This window comes from Pleurodeles waltl, chromosome 5 (assembly GCF_031143425.1).
Source record: "Pleurodeles waltl isolate 20211129_DDA chromosome 5, aPleWal1.hap1.20221129, whole genome shotgun sequence".
Lineage (NCBI taxonomy): Eukaryota > Metazoa > Chordata > Amphibia > Caudata > Salamandridae > Pleurodeles > Pleurodeles waltl.
In genome coordinates, this window is record NC_090444.1 from 832133047 (window position 1) to 832155143 (window position 22097).

The following is a 22097-nucleotide window of genomic DNA, read 5'->3' on the forward strand; positions in this document are numbered from 1 at the left end:
TGCTTTGTCCTCATATGTGCGTGGACACGTAGAAAATGTACATACGGTTGCAGCGCAGGGGTACCATCTTTTGCCGTATTGAGGAATCCTGTAGCTTATTGAGGGATCTGGAACTTCTTTAAGATGAACTGTATATAACACTATCATGAGCATTTACTTGGAATATTTTGAACAATACAATAGGATTTCTCAATTGAAAATTATTTTTTTATCAATGTTTTACCTCTGTATTCTAGTTGCAGTGCTAGGTCTCCTCATTTGCTGGAGGTGGAGTTTTTTTTACCCCCACCCCATTGCAAAAGCCAAAAGCTCGCCCATTGGTGGGACCTATTGGCTTTGCCAGTGTTTGTTATTAAAAGCATATGGTGGCCATATTTCAATGTAAGCATGTTTTCACTTTTTTCTTTTATTACAATTGTATCAGCATGTTGAGGCCATACCTATGGCCTAGGTCAATGCTTGTTTTCCTAGGCATGGCCACGATAATACACATGCTGTGAAACAGGTGAAAATAAATGAAAAATGGCACAAAATGAGTATCTCCACATAATTGAGCTTTAATTGTGTGGAATAACAGATACTTCTGAATACAGAATTCATTAACACCCATGTATTTGTTTCTAGAACTTCTACTTTGATGGAGTTGACATAACATCACTACTTAGCATTGTCAACCTTTCTATAAAGCCGAGTTTGTCTGTCAAATACCTATTTATTTCTTTAGAGTTTTTTTGACTGCTGCATTTCTCTTCCCAGTTACTTCAGAGCCCTGGGAGAAATGCAGAAATCAAGAAATCGGAGTACACTTGGTGAAAGGAAAGTCCCGATCTGATATTTTTCAGCCACTGCCCACAGAGGTGTTTATTTGAAAGCATGCAGGATCACTCCTGTTTTCAGACTTTCCTTAAATATTTGTAACCCGTCCCAACCTGAGCCTTGGATTCAGTAAGTTGTACATTCAGGGCCTCTGAAGTCCCAGAGAAGTTCCTTTGTTTTTATTCCTTAGGAATCCTTGCTGAGGTTAGCTATTGGTGATTGCGGGGTTCTGTTAGGTATCTAGCAGACACTCTGTACGATTAGGTATCGTGGGCCTCTGCAAGTCTTGTGCATGCCACAATAAACTTTGCATTTTTAACTTGAATCTAATGGGAGCCATTGGAATGGTTTCAAGACAGGTTTATTGTGGTTGCACTGCTGTAGGTTCAGACATCTTCTGGCCGCTTGGTTCTAGAGCCTTTAAAGCCCATCAATGACTTTCTTTGGAAACCTAGGGGCATATTTATGAGAGGCTTGCGTCGCCGTTGTGCCAAAAGTTTTGATGCATCGACAGCGCAAGCTACTCCTCCAAACCTATGAGATTACGCATGTGTCCAAATGCCTTGTTTTTCTAGATTTGTATCATGTAAAAGCTGCGCCTCAAGCATTTGCGACACGCAGAAAATAATGGCCCATATTTATACTTTTTGACGCTAAACTGCGCTAACGCAGTTTAGCGTCAAAAAGTTTTGCGCCGGCTAACGCCATTCTGAAGCGCCATGCGGGCGCCGTATTTATTGAATGGCGTTAGCCGGCGCAAGCAGACCGGCGCTGCCTGGTGTGCGCGAGAAAAACCACGTACACCAGGCAGCGCCGGCGTAGGGGGAAAATGGCGCATGGGCGTCTTAAAATGGGGCAAGTCAGGTTACGTCGAAAAAATCGTCGTAACCCGACTTGCGCCATTTATTTTCGACGCCCATCCCCCATCAACATGACTCCTATCATTGTAAAGATAGGAGTCATGCCCCCTTGCCCAATGGCCATGCCCAGGGGACTTCTGTCCCCTGGGCATGGTCATTGGGCATAGTGGCATGTAGGGGGGCACAAATCAGGCCCCCCTATGCCAAAAAAAATTATTAAAAAAAAATAAAAAAATACTTACCTGAATGTCCCTGGGGTGGGTCCCTCCAGCCTTGGGTGTCCTCCTGGGGTGGGCAAGGGTGGCAGGGGGGGTCCCTGGGGGCAGGGGAGGGCACTCTGGGCTCATTTTGAGCCCACTTGTCCCTTAACGCCATGCCTGACCCAGGCGTTAAAAAGCGGCGCAAATGCGCCGTTTTTAGCCACGCCCACTCCCGGGCGTCTCTTTTGCCCGGGAGTATAAATACCACGTAAAGGCCTGGGAGTCATTTTTTAGACGGGAACGCCTCCCTTGCATATCATTAACGCAAGGAAGGGGTTCACGCAAAAAAATGACGCACATTCCGGGAACTTTGGCGCTATTCGCCTCTAACGCCATAGTATAAATATGGCGTTAGTTGGCGTTAGTTTAGCGTCGAATTTGCGTCGAAAAAAACGACGCAAATTCGGCGCAAACGGAGTATAAATACGGCCCAATATATTTTCACAACAACAGATGGAGACCAAGCAAGGCCTGTATTTTATTGCAGGGTTTTCACATGTCTAAGAGGCTATGGACTGCACACCCCAGCTGAAGCAGCACACCTATTCCACAATAGGAAACACAATTATTTTATCAATGTCCAGGCCATTGTGGATCATCTGGGGAGGTCCACTAATGTGTTAGCCAAATATACAGGGAACACACATCATGCATACATCTTCAGGTACAGCATCATAAATAAGGTGTTCCAGAATGGCTAATATGGGAATGTCCTACTTGTTGGTAAGTCAATATGAACTATACAATAAAATAAGTAAAATTTAAACATGTATGACAGAATAGCCATATACATCTCTGTTGACGTAGCTAGGGACATATTACAGAGGGGTGTGCCTCAAACTTCCACCACGCATCATGGTACGTGCGTAATGCAATTCCATAACTCTGATATGTCAAAGCACACAAAGCACCTTTGGGTGTTTTTTTTATGTCAAAACATGTAGGACAAATGCAATCATTTTTAAAATGCCATGTTCATACACTTTGTGCAAGAGAACTGCCCCATGTGTGTTATGTTGGTGTTTCCAATAAATTGTCATGGTTGATAAAATGTCATCTATCCCAAACAAGGGAGATCTGGGAATGTGGCAAATAAAGATTGCCTACTAGCTTTTGTGTAAGAAAGATCAATGACTGCAGTTCCAGAAGTCACTACTGCTACTACTATGTGTGCCTCATTCCATGACACACATACATTGTTGACTATGCCTGTAAGCATCATATCTATGCATTAATGTGTCTTTTCATGCACAAACAGCAATCTGCATGGAACACAGGCACCCATGCACCATGGTGTAAGGGTGCCTATCTTTGTGTTAACCATCCCATTGTGTGCCAGTGCAAGGTGAAAGGATAGGACAGTGCTAAATGGCGAAAGTACTGGGCAACATTACCCTTTCCAAGGGATGCAGAGAAGTGTAGACAGGTGACTTTATGCACTTCACTGTGACACATTCCTATATTTCTGGGCCCTATTGAAATGTGTACATAGTGGGAACAACGTACGTCAACACGTACCTAAGGATGTCACCTATTGGCATTCCTACACTTATCTGTCTATGCCAGCAGCTACAGAGCATCTGTGAGCAGTAATGCCTCACGCCACTCTGAGTGAGAGAAAGGAACCACATCATCTGTACCGATTAGTGAAACATGCCAAACTCTGTGTGTTTGTTTGCGAATTTATCATGAGTTCGAAGGCTACACAGTTGATGCTTGTGAGATGAGTGTCTCCTAAATGGTGTATCTACTTTTGGGATCAGTCAAATGTCCACATTTGGAAGGGTGTGATTACAAATACTGTCATAATGAATGCATGTATCACATAGACAAATAAACATTTATATTGTACAAAGTTACAGGACAAACATTGGAAGTAGTATATGCAAGATCATGTGTGACATGCAATGTAAGTGTAGGCCCCAGAAAGTCTACCTTGTGTAACCTCATGACACCCACAGTACCAAACAGAAACATGTCTCACCCATACTGACAGTGTAGGCACACCCATATACATAGTGAATACGCCACATTTACATATGTAACCAATTTTGATAGTTCAGCAGCTGTGTTGTGTCATTTGGCCAAATGAAATGCTTATCAATACCATAATGTGAAACTCACAGAGTCCAACACAATGCTGTGAAAAAGGGCCTTATCAGTCAAGAACAGAGATTAAAATATTACCTGTTCAAGGCATTACAGTGTACTGAGGATACCAGTTTCAGCATTCAGTGGTCACAGCAATAATGCCAAAGTTAATGCATAGAAGTGCAGGTTGCCCTGCAAGTTACAGTAATACACATACTTGTTAAAAATAAAGTATTGTGTCTACCTTTTCAGTAGACATGTACTAGTAACTGCATTAGTGTGTCCCATATAAAAATGGTCCACATTGCAAGACATATGTGTCAATGAAAGTGCACTGTGTAAGATTCTCAGTCAAAATAATAGCTAAATATTGATAAGAAATTGGATAAGAATTCATGTTACATGTCAGAAATGCACCACATGTATGCACCTAAATCACATGCGAAAGGAAGTGAACGGAGAAACAGCAGTGTCAATGTCATATAGGCCACACACAACTTAAGTGGTTTTACATGGACATATGTTTATGTGAGAGTCTAACAGTTTGCCAATGTCATTGCCTACCTAGGATGGAAAAATGTCTAAACAATCAGATCAATAGTATGCCACTTGAAATAGGTAGCGTGTATACATCATATAGAGTGAGAAAGAATTTCTCCAACTACCCATCACTGCAAGATACTGGAGAAGCATGAAAGTCAGGTTATAGCAGTGTCTAAAGTTTCTGGCCATGGTCATCATTTGCTATTAGACAGAGAATAGGAATAGACATGTGTAAACCTTTGTCCAAATGTATATGCAATATATAATGTGAAGTACAGGATGAATTGTGTAAGAGTTAATCTGTACATACAACACTATGGTACTGAAACAAATACCAAAATCGCTGACATATGTCATGTCTTTTTCGCTTTCAGCTGACCAATAATATGGTCTGTAGCCTTGGGTCATGATCCCAATTGCACATCCAGAGACTGACCTGGAAGTCAACTACAATCAGGCACTGACAAAGGCCTGCAATATAGTGAAGTGCACAGTTGGTGTGCTAAGTCCAGATTTAGATGCCTGGACTTGTCAGGGGGCAGATTGCTATACTCACCCCCCTATGAACAACAAAATCATACTAGTCTGTGCCATCCTCCACAACATCTGCTTAAGGACAAATGTCCAGTGCGGCGATGAGCCAGATGAGCAGGAGCCATTGGAGGAGGGTGAGGATGATGGAGGGGAGATACAACACACATTGGCTGGTAGCAGCCGACACAGCCGAACAGTTTAAAAATATTTTGCCTAACAAATGATAACTGTTATGGATGAAGAAAAGGTAAACATTGAAAGGTTCATCATGAAAATAAATGTTTGAATCAAATCTTTGTGTCTGATTTTTTGTCACAGTAAACATCCAGGTACCCACATCTTGTCAACTGGAACTAGGTGTCAACAGGTTCCAATCATGTCATCAGACCCGTTAAGTAACATGTGGCCTTGCCTCTCAATAATCCATTCCATTCAAACAGAGATGCAATGTGATGCATTGTCAGGCAGTAAAGGGACATGGCAGTCGTGCCACATTAGGATTACCAAATTAAACATATATTTCAACATGCACCTAAACATTGCCGAGCTGCTCAGTTAGCAGTTTAGCTGTGATCTTCATCAGCAAAGTGTGTTACAGATGGCACACAGTGAATTTGGGAACACAAACCAACAACTAAAATACCTTTGACAAACCTCACATTGTAATGTGTTTCACCACTGGGGTAGCATGCAGAATTTCTGCATTTTGCCTAAACTGACGTTGTAACAGATACTATCAGATATAATGGTCGACACTTATCTTGGACAAGCAAGGCTGGCCTCAAATCTGATTGACCAGGACTGCATCCTGGATGGAACTATAATTTGTTGTATGTTGTGTGGGTCGGGTTAGTTGCGCTGTGACAGCAGGTGTGAGGAAGATGGAAGGAAGGCAGGAGATTTATGGTGTACTGACAATTAGGCAGAGGTACATTATGGGTTGATTTCACCTTTTGTGACAGCATTGAGACCAAGTGGGATGGAGGAGCTTCTGTTAGTATTACATCAATTCATGCACCTCCCTGCTGTGCCCTTGGAATCTTGGTGTCCTGTCCCTGACCAAAGTTCCCCCATGTCCAAGCATGGCACTGTGGACAACGGCCTAGTGTCATCTGCACATGTAAAGCTATCATTTATTAAAAAAAAGTATAAATGCATGTGTGGCATTCCGCAAGAGACAGCATGTGACCCAAATCCTGGCTACATTGTCACATATATGACATCATGCTACAGTAAATATTTGATACAAAAAAACATGTATTGCATAGCAATGCAATTAGAAATATAGGCTATTTCAAAAACAATATGAGACGATTACAATGTGCAGTTAATAACTAGTCAAACTAGTATGAAATTGCAGAGGTGTAATGCTAACATCTGAGCACCAGAAGAAGACTGAGATGTCAACAGTTTGATTTCACTTAGATCAAACATCAAGGAAAACTGTATGTGTATAGACCCTAACAAATTGCACATGGTGAGAATGAGTGAATTTGAAATGAAATTACCTTTGCATGGCAACAAGTGCATATTTGAGGGGATTACAAATCTTGGACAATCCCAAAGGGAAAATGTTAGTAGAGTGTGTACCATTACATATGCCTGTGTGAGGGAATGCAGTATCTACGTTCCAGGAGACACATACAAAGACCTGCACTCAGAGTTTGTGTACTACTAGTAACGTTGATAGGAGTAAGACATAGATCATGTGTATATGTCTGCACTATGTTATCTAAATACCACCAATTAATGTGAATATTGTACCTTGTCACACTACATGATTGCTAAGAGGTGAAAACTCAATTCCAAAGATCTATTGGTGTGTGACACACTGACCACTGACCAACATCTTGTTTGCTAAAAAATGTGTGCATGATTATACCATGTGCAGAACATGTGTGCCTGTGGTAGACATACACAACATAAAGTGTGCAGTGTGTAACCGTGAGCACATGCTGAGATTGTGTGGGCTACTACAGTGTGTTCAGCTTCAGAACCTCTACCACAGTCTGAAGGGAGTGCAGTTCCAAACATTGTGCTATGACAGACTATTTGAGCAGCACCTCATGATGTTTGTTTTCCTGGAACATATGTGGAATGCATTATGGGCCTAATTTATGGAACAATTGCGCCGTTCCAATGCCACATTAGTGTAATTTTTCTAACGCTAATATTGCGTTGAAAGGGGCAAAATGTCAGGCCATGTTTACAAAGTGGCGCAATGTATACATTGTGCCACTTTATAAACCATTGCACCACATTATGCCTGCGCCAGGCATAATGTATGCAAGAGGGGCGTTCCGTTGCTGGGTGGGGGGTGTAAAAATAGTCCATGTTTATCAGCATTCTTTAACGCCTGCTAAGTGCAGGCGTTAAAAAAGTGGTTCCCATTGATTACAATGGACCTCTGGGTGCTTTGCAGGATTAGCGTCATAATTTTTTACGAAATTCTGCAAAGCGCCTGACTAGCATAACAAATAATGATGCTAGTCATCCTAACTACCACCATGGTGCGGTGTATTTTAACTACAGCGCCACCATGCTGGCGCTAGGGGGGCACTAAGGGGCGCAGGCAAAGTGGCGCTGAACTAGGTGCAGAACTATTTTTCATAAATCTGCCCCTATATTCTAAATATTGTCCTGCAAGTGTAACCAGATGGCCATATAATAGACATAGCCACACAGTGCGGCACAGATAGTCTCCCTCTGCCACAGCTATGTCTGCAGGCAAATTGGTAAAATAGGTACTTTACCTTACAAAACACGTTAAAATCTAGAAAGTTGCCCTGTGTCAGGCAAGTTTCAGGCCTGCATTGGCTGCCTATGACAAATGCAGGTATACTTGCAGCATGAAGCAGGGATGCAACTGTTACATGCAGGAAGGTCTGTGACTGTGATGGTGTGTCTTTCTGCTAACCAATATATGCTGTGAGCCATGGCGCTTCATCAATGTGTGTTGCTGTATGAGAGACACAACAAAATGTAAAGTAACGAGAAGATGTCAAGATCTAACTCTAGGCAAGGTACCACATACTCAAGCATTTACAGGTTACTTGCAGTTGTTTCTTGACATTTGCATAGATTTCCATCTGGTGTGAGTGGCCTCCACATGTAAAGGTAAATAAATCTCTCTCAGGTGCATAGTAAAGCTTTACAGTGATTTGCTATATATTATGCCATTTTGGATTAATCACACTTGTCCGGGCTATTCAAGATGGACAAGGATGCTCAAACTATAGGCAAACAGATATGCGAAAGGCATTTAGCAAGGAGGATTGTGCATGCACCACAATTAATCTACCTGACATATATTGCAGACTGCAGATGTTTAATCCATCAGTGATACATCGTATGACAAGAATCCAGAGCAGTGGTTTGAATGTAGATATTGTGCGTAATAGGGAATACAATCATTTGAATCATAGGGATAGCAACGCTATATTTAAATAGAAAATCGGCTAGCTGTGTTTATCCAAGCATATTACATATTGCCAAAATTGCAAACAATTGCTAAAACATTTACACATGTAAATATTTATGTGTCATCGAAATAAATATCTGGCACCATCAAAATGTCAACACTAAGAAGGTTAACATTCACACATAAGCACACTATGACCGCTGATAAATCACGGCTCACAAAATCAACCTGTCTAGTAAGAAAAGAGGAGCAAGGAAAGTGAGCCCAAGGTGTTTATTCCTTCATTCCAAAATTCCCAAGAGTGGTTCCCAGACAATATGCCACTTGCGTGGGTCAGAACCCAAAAATTGACCCATTTGCTCCTCACCTTGCCCTCGATGTGCAGGTCATAAGCTGCGCAGCTGCACTAATGTGTTGAAAATGCATTTTGGATAATGTAGTGTGCGTTAATCATACATTAACTATTTCTCTCCGAAAAACCGTGCATTTGTAAAAAAAAAAACTGCTGGAATACACACAAGAAGTGATGCATTGGGTGTGGCAGGCTGCAAACTAGAAAGTGCGAAGTTACTTTCACTTTCTCTTACTCTCTGTTGGTCTGTGCTTGGTGTTGAAAGTGTTTAGAGAGTGTGTCATTTAGAAAAGTGTGTTTAGGTCTTATCAGTGTGTGTTAGGCATGGGCGGCTCCTCCATTAGAGTGGAGGAGCATCGCCTCTCCGCCAGCAATAGAAGTTGCAACCCTTTCACCACAAAGGGATAATAAACCATGTTTATTATCCCTTCGTGGTTAAAGGGGTGGGGCATTGGGCGTGACAGCCATGGAGGGGAGTGCACAGAGCACTCCCACCGGAGCACATGTGTTTGGCCGGCTGCCTCGGGCCGGCCAAACACACACACGCAGTAGGCTCTCTCCCGTCTGGCAACTGGAGAGAGCCTGCACAGGCTCCCAGTCTGCCTGGGTGCACTCTGGCTGGGCACTCCCAGCCAATCCTGGTGTTGCTTTGAGCTGCGTCAGGATTGCTGCAGAGCAGGCTGGGAGCCTCTGCCTGCAGCTGGAGTGACAAGGGACAGAAGAGCAGCAACTACGCAGAAGGTACTTTTTTTTATATATATATTTTTTTTAATTAAATGACTACCTTGGACTGGAGATCGAAGGACCAGTAGGTATGTATATCTGTTTTATCTGCCTTTTGTTGTGAACGTTTATCAGTAGTGCCCAACACAAGCATTGAATGCTCCTCATTTGTGTGTAATGCAATATGGCAACATGCTTGATTTATATCATGATAAATATATATAAGGAGATGTTGTAATACTTAGTGAGCCTCAGAGCACTTACATCATTGAAACATCAAACAAGCACTGGTTGTGTTGAACAATGTTTATACCCTGCCATAAGTGCCAATTCAATAGTTAGTGGGTAGTAGATATAGCAGAAAATCCAGAATTTATAGGCATTTCCTCAATTAACCTACAAAAATGTCCTGAGGTTGCAAAGATTTTTCACAAATACACAATGGTGAATGCTAAGCTGCAGATCTGTTTTGTCAATACTTGCATGTGTACTCCTCAATGTGTGCTGCATTGTGCTGCTCAGGTATACTAATTGATATTTCACATGAATATCTACGTGTGCAGATCTGTGTGTTCTTCAGTCCGAACAAGCAACATTTTACATATCGAAAAGCCATGCACCTTACAAAAATTTCGGAACATACAGCAGCTCACTACAACTCAGCACTTAATACACTAGTACAGTACACACATATGTCTTTTATGATGGTATTTATTGTGTATGTCTGTCCTTTTCCATCTCAACAACACTTAGGTAACCCTTGGGTCAAACATGTCAACCCATTGTACACTGGAGTCTGAATTTCTGCAGGCCAGCATTACTCTAAATATCACATCCTTGCTTCAGGCATGTAATGATGTGTACATCAAAAATTCTGCAGCCAGCCAGGTCAGGGCTGCAAGCAGACTAGATGAGTTGAATAACCTGGGACTATGTAATCGTGTTTAGGAGCTGCTGTGTATTTCTGATATACTTGGATAGCATAGTTTTTTTAAACTAAAAAAGTAGATATTCATGAAAGATTTTTTGACAATGATATGTCCTCTTTCATGTCTTCTAGGTGGACATCTTTCTTTCACCAGGGTTGAGGTTGATAGCTTCCAGGACCCCAATACCACCAGTAAGTGTTATAAGTACATGTATGTACCATTTTGATGTCTTTGTGTGATCTTTGTGAAGAGCTATAATGTGACATGTGCTGGGAGGTAACACTTAGCTACCACCAATTACCTGGCAGTAAGTGAATCTGAACTGTACCTGCCCACAGATCCTTTAGTGATGATGCCTGAGTAAAATGTCTGATACTGTAATGTGTATGTAAGCAGGCTCACATGAAGTAAACACCTCAAAATGTTTTTAATAGAGGTACATCTCTAGTCATGTTGGTCTGGGAATATTGCTCATCATACGGCACATAGGCCCTCATTACAATCCTGGCGGTCAGTGTTAAAGCGGCGGTAATACTGCCAACAGGCCAGCGGTAACAAAAATTGAATCATGACCATGGCGGAAACCACCAACAGATACAGCCACTTTCGCACAGTCACCGCCAAGGCGGTAGCAACAAACACCGCGGCAGCAACCGCCAACAGCCAGGCAGAAGACAATGCACCGCCCACCTCATTACAACCCGCCCATCCGCCAGCTTTTCCGGGGCGGTACCAATGCCATCAAAAGCACGGCAGATACAGTACTTTGAAGGGAAACCACTCACCTCTCAACACTCAAGGAAGAACCAGGACACCATGGAGCCCGAGCTGTAGGTCTTCCCCATGCTGGTATTTCTGCTCAGTACCAACGGCGGCGGTGACGACCACGGTGAGTACTGCACCTAGCACATAGGGGAGCGGGGAGGAAAAAGAGAGTGACACACACATGCAACACGCAACACTCCCATCTTCACCACCATACACACAAACACATGCAGCAATATTACATATACACCCTGTAACCCTTTGGAAAAACACAAGGACAAAAGGAATTGAGTCAAATGATTGTTTAATTAGAAATAGTCAGAAATACGTTAATAATACAAAAACAGTATTTACAAAATATACAATATGTACATAAGGCGGGACAATGTCCACTCAAAATGTCCGTGGCCCACTGAGCCAAAACACATAGGCCAAGCCCACACTTGACTCCTATCTCAATACAGAAAGAACACTGCAGTGGCATCAGGTCGAAAACACACTGGCATCTCAGGGAGATGGGGAAGGGGGGGTACCTCAGCTGGTACAATGCCACTGCTCCTGGAGGGGGCTCCATGCCCACAGTGATGTCCTGGGGAGTGCAAAGCCACAGTCTCTCAAGTGGGTGGTTTGCCCACTGCCTGGTCCTGGGGAGTGCAAAGCCACAGTCTCCCAAGTGGGTGGTTTGCCCACTGCTTGGTCCTGGGGAGTGCAAAGCCACAGTATCTCAAGTGGGTGGTTTGCCCACTGCTTGGTCCTGGGGAGTGCAAAGCCACAGTCTCTCAAGTGGGTGGTTTGTCCACGGCTTGGTCCTGGGGAGTGCAAGGCCACAGTCTCTCTAGTGGGTGCCGGTTTTCCACTGGTTCTAGAGGGGGCTTGTGCCCAGTGCGCTTCATTCTGCCAATGACAGGGCGAGTGGATGCCTTCTTCCACTGGTTCTGGAGGGGGCTTGGTGCCCAGTGTGCTTCATCCTGCCAAGGATAGGGCAAGTGAATGCCTTCTTCCACTGGTTCTGGAGGGGGCTTGGTGCCCAGTGTGCTTCATCCTGACAAGGATAGGACGAGTGGATGCCTTCTTCCACTGGTCTGGAGGGGGCTTGGTGGCCAGTGTGCTTCATCTTGCCAAGGATAGGACGAGTGGATGCCTTCTTCCACTGGTCTGGATGGGGCTTGGTGCCCAGTGTGCTTCATCTTGCCAAGGATAGGACGAATGGATGCCTTCTTCCACTGGTCTGGAGGGGGCTTGGTGCCCAGTGTGCTTCATCTTGCCAAGGATAGGGTGAGTGGATGCCTTCTTCCACTGGTTCTGGATGGGGCTTGGTGCCCAGTGTGCTTCATCCTGCCAAGGATAGGGTGAATGGATGCCTTCTTCCACTAGTTCTGGAGGGAGCTTGATGCCCAGTGATGCAGCACATGGGGTGTGCAAGGTCAGAGTCACTCACCTGGGTGTCAGATCCACACTATTTTGCATGACTACAGTCCATCCGCTGACGGGGACGGCTGTACAGTGGTTGCAGTGCCAGTGCAGGTGGTGGTGCTGCCAGTGGTGGGGGGAGGCTCCAGCCTTTCCCCTGCAGCCTCGGACGGCCGCCCACTGGGGCTGCTGCTGCTGGTGGCGGTGCTGCTTGTGGTGGTGCTTGCGACGGTGCAGTTGGCGGTGCTGGCTGCGGGGCAGCTGGCAGTGGTGGCCACGGTGCAGCTGGCAGTGCTGCTCGTGGAGGGGGAAGGCTCCAGCCCTTCCCCTGCAGCCTTGGACAGCTGCCCACTGGGGCTGCTGCTGCTGGAGGCGGTGCTGCTGTCCGCCGTGCAGGTGGCGGTGATGGTTGCGAGGGCATCTGGCGGTGGTGGCCGTGGTGCAGGTGGTGGTGCTGCCGCGGTGCAGGTGGTGGTGCTGCCAGTGGAGGGGGGAGGCTCCAGCCCTTCTCCTGCAGCCTCGGATGGCTGAAGTGCCCCGGCTTGTCTTCTGTGCCCCTTCCTGCCCTTGGCAGATGGTGGTGCCTCCTTGCTTCTGCCAGCTGGAGTCCTTGCCTTGGCCTTGTTGGCTGGTTGTGCCTTCTTCTCCTTGCTGGATGCTCTCCCCTTTTTTTTGCCCTTTCCTGGTGGCGGAACCTTCTTGTCCTTGGCATGTGTTGGTGGCACACTGGCTGGGCTGATGGGTGCCTCCTTAGAGCCTCTCAGAGCTCCAGAAACCACAGCGGACGTGGATTTGGTGGCTGAGGTGCTGGGCTGGGTTCGTGCCACCCTAGCCCAAGGTGAAGGACAGGGGGGAGGGGTAGGGAAGAGGTCAATGTTGGCGAGGAAAACCTTCTTAGGAACACTGGGGTGGTAAGAGGGTGAAGGTTTGGGAGTGGAGGAAGAGGGAGTGGTGTAGGAGGCGTCAGTCTGCTGTGTTTGGGTGCAGGTGCATGAGCTGGATGCTGTTGTGAGGTGTATTTTGGGCGGACGGGTCACAGACACAGTGGGGTGTGTGCATGGATGTGGGGGTGGTGACTGCCAGTGAGGGGCGTGTAGTGATAGGCGTGCTGGTGATGGAGGTAGTGGTTGAGGATGTAGTGCATGCAGGTGTGAGTGGAGACGCCACTGGGATGGAGGTGGATGACGAGGAGGAGGAGGGGGACACAGTGGAGGCAGTGGATGTTGGAGTGTCTGCTTCTGGATGGTGCTTGTGTGAGTGCCTGTGGGATGATGTGTGGTGCTTGTGTTTGCCTGAGCCACTTCTGTGTGTTGATTTGGGTGAATGCTGGTCTGAAGGTGTGCTTGGGATAGGTTGGGGTTGAGGGGATTCGGACTGGGTAGAGGAAGTTGGAGGGGGGAGGCTGGAGACAGGGACAATGGCTGCCATCAGTGTGGAGGCCAGAGGCTGAAATGCTCTCTGTTGGTCCGCCACACCGGAGTGAATGCCCCTAGGTATGCATTTGTTTGTTGCAAATGCCTCTTGACACCCTGGATGGCATTCAGATGTTTGTCTGCCCAACAGTGAGGGATCTCAGGTCAATAGCCTCCTCATTCAGGGCAGCAGGGCTGACTTGGGCAGGGCCTGAGGAGTCTGGGGCGAAGGACATGCCTACCCTCCTGGGTGAGCGTCCACTAGAAACACGCTAAGGGGCTGCAGGGAGGGCGGTGCTGGTAGAGGGGGTGGAGGCTGTACCTGTTGTTGGGGTGGGCACAGAGGTGTCCACCACCGCCTGGGAGCTAACATTGGAGGAGCAGTCGCTGTCTGTAGTGTCCCCTTCTGTCACCGTCGTGGTGCTCCCCTCGCCCTCTGTCCTGATAGTGCCCTCACCCTCGATGGATTCAGCCTCCAGGCCCATGTGGGATGCAGCTCCCCCCGTCGCCGGTGCCTCTGCTCCTCCGCCAGATGATGCTAATGCACACAAGGACATGGTGACAAAACAAAAAGGTGGAGGAGAGACAGAGGATATACTTGGTCAATGCCAGCAACACCACTACTGTTGGCGTACATAACACACAGGGAGCTGCCCTATGCACTAGGCCATGAACTACCAGTTACACAGTTAGTCACCAGCCTATGGAGTACAATGCCTAAAGCCATGAGCTGCAATGCCCATTAACACTATTGGGGTTGGAGTGCTTCAGAGCCTGCCCAACAAGGGACCTACCCTGCCAGTTTGCCCTGGACTAGGAGCACCCACAGCCCACATCCCCTACCCAGGTACAACCTAAACGCGCACAAAGTCATGATTCTGAATCTGTACTTGTGGCTGCTGTGATGCCTTCAAGCGCCCATCCAACTTTGGATAAGCCACCGCCAGGATGTGGAACATCAGGGGCGTCAGGGTACGACGGGCACCCCTTCCTCGTTGGGAGGCCAGCCCCAGCTGGGCCTCTGCCGTCTTCCTTGCCCAGCAGCGCTGGTCCTCCCACCGTTTGTGCCAGTGGGTGCTCCGCCTGTCAAAGACCTCCAGGGTCCACACCTCCTTGGCGATGGCACGCCAAATACCCTTTTTCTGATGGGCGCTGACCTGCAGGGAAATATGCATAGAAAAAAGGGATTAGTAATACCGTCCGGACTGTTACACTCAAGTCCCACAATATCCCTCCCATCCCTTTACGCACAGACATTGACCACCAGACATGCAGCACTCTGCACAGGACCCCTCAGCCCCCCCCCCACACGAGGCATACACACACAGCACTCCATACATTCCTGGCCCACGCATCATGCTCACAGTGTACTCACCTGTTTGTCTGGAGGACCACAAAGTGAAGTATATTGTGGTAGGACTCCATCCACCAGTATCTCCAACTCCTCCTAAGTGAAGTCGGGGGCCCTTTCCCCAGACACTCAATCCATTGTCACTTCCAGACACAGGTCACAGCAGCACTTGCAGTATAGGTCCTCTCCTGTTGAAGGTCAGGTAGCAAGTGATTGAACAGTTAGAAAATGGCGGTCACGTCTGCGGTGATGCGTACCGTCACTGCCAGCGTACATGGCCATTGGCTCCTGGAACCCATAGGGCTCAATGATAAACAATGCGAAGTTGGTCATCGACCACCAACCACAACAGCGCACAACTCCAGCGGAATTACCTCATTTCCACATGTCTCTCCTCAGAGGTCAGGCAGCCGCCATTTCAGGGAGGCACAGGCCATGGCACCTAACTGCTTCACAGCAGATATTGGCACATCAACAGATTTTCGAATTCACATACTGTTTCTATAAAGGAAGAAATGCATTTTTATTGCATCTTATGTGTGAATATGACCCTCTGCTCACCGTTTTCCACCCTAGAGTTCAACCACTGAGGATGAATAGGAGATGGAGATATCCCCCCTTGTACAGACCGCTTGTGGACCTGGCGACTATGGAGGACAGGCACATAAACCTTACCTACAGACTTGATCGGGCCACAATCCAAGAACTGTGTGCCCAATTAGAACCAGACCTGATTTCAGCTATCCGCCACCCCACAGGTATCCCCCCTCTAGTGCAGGTCCTGTCAGTGCTCCATTTCCTGGCAAGTGGTTCCTTCCAAACAACAGTGGCCATGGCATCAGGGATGTCCCAGCCAATGTTCTCCAACGTGTTGACCAGAGTGTTGTCTGCCCTGCTGAAACACATGCGCAACTACATCGTATTCCCTCAGGTGGAGGGTTTGGCCACAGTGAAAGCTGACTTTTGTGCCCTGGGACATATCCCCAACATTATTGGTGCCACTGATGGTACACATGCAGCATTTCTCCCCCCCCGAGAAATGAACAAGTGTTCAGGAATAGAAAAAGCTATCACTCTCTGAATGTACAGATGGTGTGTTTGGTGGACCAGTACATCTCCCATGTGAATGCCAAGTATCCTGGCTCTATCCATGACACCTTTATCTTGAGGAATAACAGCATCCCATATGTGATGGCTCAACTCCAGAGGCACCGGGTGTGGCTAATAGGTGAGCCCAAGGTCCCCACCCAGTATATGTTGGTGTATGGGTATGGGGTTGTCCCTAAGGGTGAGTGTGTGGCTAACAGGTATCCCTTGATATTTGCAGGTGACTATGGTTACCCCAACCTTTAATGGCTACTGACCCCAGTGAGGAATGCCAGGACAAGGGCAGAGGAACATTACAATGAGGCACATGGGTGAATAAGTAGGATAATTGAGAGAACCTCTGGCCTCCTGAAGGCCAGGTTCAGGTGCCTCCATCTGACTGGTGGATCCTTGTACTACTCACCCAAGAAGGTGTGCCAGATCATCATTGCATGTTGTATGTTGCACAACCTGGCCTTGAGACGCCAGGTGCCTTTTCAGCAGGAGGATGAGCCTGTAGATGGTCTTGTGGCAGTGGTGGAGCCTGTGGACAGTGAGGAAGAGAAGGCAGAGGATGTAGATGTGGACAACAGACATTCTCTTATACAGCAGTACTACCAGTGACACACAGGTAAGACACAGTAACTTCACTTTACATTGCAGTTTTGTGTTGGACATTGGACATGGCTGCATGATTTCCCTATGTCTATGGCCACTTACTGTACCCTTTGGCATCTCTATTTTCAGATCTCTTTGCCCCACTCTGGCTCCTGGTGTGTTTACTGCTGCTCACTACAGGTCATACCAATGTCTATATAACTGTCTATATAACTGTACGTGTGAATTGCAATGTTTACAGATTGTTGAACTAATACATATTTCAATCAATTGACTCCAGACTTGTATTTGTTCCAATGGTGTTTATTTAAGTGCTATGAGGTTGAGGGGGGATGTGCAATGGGCTGGGGTGATGGTGGAGGAATGTCCAGTTATAGTCCAGTCTCTTTGTATCACAGGTGCATTGTCCAAGGGGGCAGAGGAAGGGGAGCAATGGCAGTTCAAGGTGGACAGGGTAACAGAGTGGGACACAAGGGTGACAAACAGGAGAGTCTTATTTCTTGGGGGGGGGGGGGGTCTTGGCAATGTTCTCTGGCTTGTGCCTGTATCGCAGGGACCATTTGCAGGGTGGTTCTCCTTCTGCAGGGGGTGAAGTGCTGGTGCCTGTTGGTCCTGTGGCGGGGCCTCCTGTCCACTAGCGCCGGTGGAGGTGGAGGGCTGTTCTTTGGTGTGGCTAGCGTCAGGGGCCCGTTGGTGTGCCACTACCTCCCTCATGGTGTTGGGCATGTCAGCCAGCACCCCTGCAATGGTGACCAGGATGGTGTCGATGTGTTTGAGGTCCTCCCTGATCCCCAGGTACTGTCCCTCTTGCAGCCGCTGGGTCTCCTGCAACTTGGCCAGTATCTGGCCCAAGGTCTCCTGTAGGGGGAGGAGTGCTGGTGGCCTGTTGGTCCTGTGGCAGGGCCTACTGTCCACTAGCGGCAGCAGAAGTGGGAGGCTGTTCATCGGTTTGGCTAGTGTCAGGGGTCCGGTGGTGTGCCACTGCCTCCCTAATGGTGTTGGCCATGTCTGCTAGCACCCCTGTAATGGTGACCAGGGTGGTGTTGATGTCCTTCAAGTCCCCAGGTACTGTCCCTTCTCCAGCTGCTGGGTCTCCTGCAACTTGTCCAGTATCTGGCCCATCATCTCCTGGGAATGGTGGTATGCTCCCAGGATCCCCGCAAGTGCCTAGTGGAGAGTGGGTTCCCTGGGCCTGTCCTCCCCCGTCGCACAGCAGTCCTCCCACCTTCCCTGTTGTCCTGTGCCTCTGTCCCCTGAACTATGTGCCCACTGCCACTGACCCCAGGTCCCTGATTGTCTTGAGTTTGTGGGGTTGCCTGGAGTCCCTGTATTTGTGAACACACTGCTCATTGACGTGTACTGGGGAAAGTGGTATGGGCCCGCTGGGTGGGTGCTGTGCTGGTGTTTCCTGAGGCGGGAGGGTCTTTGGGACCTGATCCTGATTTTTTATTGTGGAGATAATTTGTGACCAGCGTCTCTGTCAACGGCTGAAGAACTGCAAGCAAAACCGATGAAGGCTTGGTGTTGACGTGCTGATCCCTATTGGTTTTGTGACTAGAAATGGCCGGAAAAGAGGAGTGGATATCAGTGATCTTTGCTGGAAAAAAAATGCCTGATTGTTACTATGATCGATAGAAGCCTCTATGGGCGGATCATCGAGGGAATTATGGGTAAGTTCTTTGAAAATATGGAAAATCACTTTCTGAGAATTAGCCGATTGTTCTATTCTAGTACTATCAAATAAAGATTGAGCTGATTTAATACCCTCATGATAAATCTGTTAGCTGCCCTATATACTTTTTTAGAGGAGATACTGTAGTCTTTCCTCCAACTTCTTTCTAGCTTCTTGCACTCTTTTTTCAGTTTCAGCAGTTGAGGTGTAAACCAGGGTTTAGGCTTGTGCTTGGGCCTTTTAACAATTGTCTTGACCGACAGAAGAGTATTTAAAGAGGTAGAGATCCAATTGTTAAAGTATTCTACATGATCAGTATTGGGTTCATCGTGGTTAAAAGAGGAAGAACAGAGAGTGTCCTGCCAACCGCTAGAATCTAATTTTGACCATTGGCGAGAAGTTGTCTTTATGGGGGTTGGTGGAAGGAGGGAGCGCCACAAGGTGGTGTAAATGAAAGTAAGTAATGGTCTGTCCAGATAAGAGGCATAGGAGTGTAGAAGAAAAGATCCGAAAAGTTACAGAATATTAGGTCGATAGTGTGGCCTTTACTATGGGTGGGTCCTGTGATGTACTGAGTCAAGTCTCATGCCACCAAATTCGAGAGGAGTGTTTTGGCAGAGGAGCAGTGCGTATTGTCGACCTGAATATTAAAGTCCCCAAGTATGGAAAAATTGGGGGTTTTGCAAGCAATGCCCGCTACAAAATCTGGAATGGCCTGTAATAAATTCCCATAAGAACTGGGAGGACGATATACCAGTATTCCTGTGAAGGTGAATGTTGCACTAAGATATAGAGAAAAAAACAAACTTTCGCATCGAGGGATGTCTAAGGGGGTAGATGAGCATTTGATGAACTTTTTATAGATGATGGCACTACCTCCACCCCTGGCCTGAGGTCTATCCAAACGAATGATTGAACAGCCCTGAGGTAAGGCCTTTAATATTTCAGGGCAGGAGTCTTCATTGAGCCATGTTTCTGTCAAGAATAACGTGTCTGGATGGTATTCTTATAGAACAGAAAAAATATGAAGGCTGTGGGTGGACAAGGAACGACAATTGACCAAAAAGAGTCTTCCTAGGTGTTTGGTGTCGTTAGCAGTGGGAGATGGCAGGTCATGCAAAGGGGTCCAGGGGCAGCTGTGGCATGACAAATTTACAGATTCAGGGGTATATACAGAGTGGGATAAATCCAAAGGGATGCTATTATAAGCCAACAGCTGTTGGTGTGAGTAAACTATCCTTTTCGAGGTCTGCCCAACAGCATAACTGGCTTCTGGGCTCTCCCGGGCGCGGACGGGCGGAGACGGGCTTGCCTTAGGCACGGGGAGCAGTTTAAGTAGTTCATCCAGAAATGGATGCCGAACAAATAACAACTAGACCGCTGACCAAGATGGCGGGCAGAAAATGGACCAGCCAAATATAAATGGAGGTCGGGTCAAGGCTAAAAGACAGTGCTAAAAAAATAAATACTGCTGGATGCCTCTGAACATGAGCACCGGCAGAAGGAGAAGAATATAAAACGGAAGTGGGGCTATAAAGGTGAAGGCAAGAAATAAAAGGTCTCTGTAATGTACCAATCGTTAAATGTTAAAAACATTTCTGATGCAGCAATAGTCACATACCTGAGGCGGCCGGCGCAGGGAGCAGTTTAAGTAGTGCATCCAGAAATGGATGCCTAACAACTAACAACTAGACCGCCGACCAAAAGGGCGGGCGGAAAATGGACCAGCCGAGTGAAAATGGTGGTCCAGTGGACATGTCAACAGCAGTTATCATTACTAAATGGACAAGTAAACATTTGAAGTAGCATTTCATTCATACTAACATCCAAGGTGTTTAACTTATCTTGTAAGTCCTCGTGCAGCATATGTATGATGCTAAATTGTAAGGAATATGACCATGTGTACCTGCATATTATCAGTGCTAGGATAATAACAGTGGTTTAGGGTATCTTAAGAGTATGGATTGCGGCTATCATATGTGATTTTGAGGTTTACATGTTCCCAGAGCTTGTAATTTGTGGATGAGAGAAACATTCATTGGCTCATATGGCTCACCGGATCCATTTGAACTATGTACACATTTGTGTGTTTAGTCAGTCCTTTTCAATGTGTGGCAGTCCTGTGACTGAAGCTTAGTTTTACACTATGAATTTGAATTGATAGACAAGCCATAACACAATGGCAGTAGATGTACATAATGGTTGAGCATGTACAACAAGAACAGGTGATAGTGACTGTAGTTCATGCTCCTTGAGATGCAAAAATGTAGCTTCTGTATGTACACATGAACCATGGTATTAGTACTCCTTTCTGGATCAGATAGCCAACACTCTGGAATATTGCAGTGTACTAATTTACATCTGTGGGATGTTCACCATGTGAATTTATACTTTGAGGCAACAACACAAAAATATGTAGTCAGAATAGGATGTCCAGACAGAGTCCATTTGCGCGACAGGTTATGCGTCATGCAAGGTGTTGGGAATTTCAGTGAGGAGATACAAATTGCCATTCGGGAAGATAGGCCACTTCACGTGTCCAGAGGTGGAGACGTTTACGCGGTACACACACAAAAATTGGTAGTTCTGGGTAACAAAAGCAGTAGCATGATGATAGGCACATGATGATAGACACAGGATCAATGGGGAACTGTCCGGGGGCACAGTCAAATTTAACCATGCAGTTTTCCTACAGGAATTAGAGGAATCCATATCTTCATCCTCTTATTGGTGTTGTGCCTCTCCTGCAGTTGGTGGTGTTTGTGTGAGAGTAATCTGAGGCACAGACACACCATAGGCAAAATATGTGGCTCCTCTGTGCCCAGTAGCATTTCTCTGAGCCATTGAGACATCTCTGGGTCTTGTGACTGGCCAACAAAGCAACAATGTTGCAGTCACCCATAGTTGTTATGTAAGAGTCCAACTTGTGCTCTGTGGATTGCATGATGTTACATATGGCCCTTGGCTGCTTCTCTGGTGTCAGAAGTAGAGGGCTGCTGTTGCTCCCTCTGTTTAATGACGCCAGCAATGTCAGTTAGGGAATTGACCCATGCTATGGAGGCAGGTTTAGGTGCCTTTTACAGCCTCAGATGTATCCTTATTTGGACTGTGGCACCTACAGAATCCTTCTAGGGTGCCCGCTATGGTCTTCATCCCTGCACGCACCTCAACAACCATCTGCTGCTGGACTCCTACCACTCGCCATTGGAAGACAACTTGGGGGTTTCTCAGAGTCCACAGCTGTGCTTGGACTG